The sequence below is a fragment of the Rutilus rutilus genome (assembly GCF_951802725.1).
Source record: "Rutilus rutilus genome assembly, chromosome: 13".
In the NCBI taxonomy this organism is placed as follows: Eukaryota; Metazoa; Chordata; class Actinopteri; order Cypriniformes; family Leuciscidae; genus Rutilus; species Rutilus rutilus.
This window is the reverse complement of record NC_140218.1, coordinates 37,101,364-37,103,135: the sequence shown is the minus strand read 5'-3', so window position 1 is coordinate 37,103,135 and position 1,772 is coordinate 37,101,364. Positions and strand designations below refer to the sequence as shown.

At 31.7% G+C, this 1,772-nt stretch overlaps 1 long non-coding RNA gene across 1 annotated transcript; it reads left to right on the top strand.

Annotated features, from left to right (window-relative positions):
* The first annotated feature begins 305 nt into the window (after positions 1-305).
* On the top strand, positions 306-1,522 carry LOC311302202. The gene is made up of 3 exons (XR_014629548.1): positions 306-622; positions 1,295-1,383; positions 1,470-1,522. It is a non-coding gene; the product is annotated as an uncharacterized lncRNA (long non-coding RNA).
* Positions 1,523-1,772: the final 250 nt, after the last annotated feature.

Below are 1,772 nucleotides of genomic sequence, written 5' to 3'. Positions count from 1 at the left end.
AATAAAATGATTTAAAGCACAGTAATGATTTTATAGATAAAATAAAACATTAACAAACCTGAATTTCACAGAGGAAATGCCCCAATTCCGCGACGACGAGAAGAGAAGAACTGTTCTGGTTCTGGACTGGAGAGAATTCAAACAGCCCGCGCTCACTCAACCGTCGAGACGAGTTGTCGTCACGTCAGGGTGTGAGGCGTGCATTGTTTTAATTGAGTAAACTTACTCAAATACTAAATTATTTTAGTGGAAAAAAAACTTAAATATAACTGTAAATTTTAGATAAAATTAACTGTTGGATTTTAGTCAATTATTTTGGTATGTTTAACTCAAACAATCAAGTAAACAATATTCAGAGATTTAATTAAGTTAATAAAGTTAAATATTACTGTAATATTTACCAAGCCACAGAATTATTTTTTTGAGTGTGGGCTTTTGGTTCTTTTGCTGTTGTTGCTGTAAGGAACTTTGAAATAAACTGAAATCCTTTGGCGAAGTGATATGGACATATAGGTAATGCGGTCAAGACCTGCCTGGAACTACTATGAAGCTGCAGACTCGGAGCCTGCATCTACAGTCCCGCACCCAGAGTCCCGCATTCTCAGACCCCTTAAGCTGAAACGTGAGTATGGTCAATTTTATTGAGCGAATCATACTCATTCGATTTCTTTTTTAATCAAATTACTTTATAGCTCATCGATACACCAACATATGAATAGTCCATTTAATATTTGTAAAGATAGCTTGTAACAAAATTTGAGCTGTTAATGTATGTTTTTGATAGCTAACGTTAGCCTTTAACCTTGGACTTTTTGTAGACAAGCCATTGTAAAAATTTTATTAAAATTAGTTGAGATTAAAGTAGACCAATTAAATACATTAAGTGCGTTAATATCAAAGAATGTCATCATTAATTATTTAATCAGATTTACCTTTTGACCTTTTTTTAATTACCGGACCTTTTCTCCTAAAACTATAAATTTAATTAATTAATGCCGGAGTAATTATTTTACTTTATATAATTTATGTAGACTACTTAAATTAGTTCTTATAAAATGTAAGTATTAAAATTAATCAATATTAATTTAACTGTGATATGAAGTTGTTGCCAGCCATTTACAACTCATACAATTGCCTAATAATCAAATTTACTATGCCTTCACTATGTATTAACCAGTCTATGGTATTAACATGTGAGCTAGAATGTGTAATTTGGCCTTTTGTTTGGGTTCCTTCTTTTAATTTGTATTGACTGAAATGTTTTATTTATTTATTTATTTATTTATATGGACAGGCCATCATTCATGGCCTATGTGAGATGCAGGCATTATCCTGGCAGGAGGCTGAGGAGGTGTTCCTCCGTGGCCCTACTTATCACCCTAGGTATGCTTGTAATTTGCATTTGCAAAAAAATATATAATTTATTATTACACAATATTTTTGACAATGGCATTCATCTTTTATTTTAGTGAAGTCGAGGAATTTGACAGAGCGATTGCAAAAAGAAGGAACATTCGCCTGCCAGAAAGTAATTATTTTACCTTATGCATTTACATTACATTTTACATTTATTCATTTAGCAGACGCTTTTATCCAAAGCGACTTATAAATGAGGAGGTTTTTTTAATCCAATTAAAGAGTAGTAAAGTAGTAAAGACGAAAAAAGTAAAGTCACTAACACAATTCTTTCTTTCTTTTTTCTTTGCTTTGTCCTGTTTACAGCAAGATGATGTTTAGGTGATCGTTAAATAAAGTACAGACTTGTTTATTAT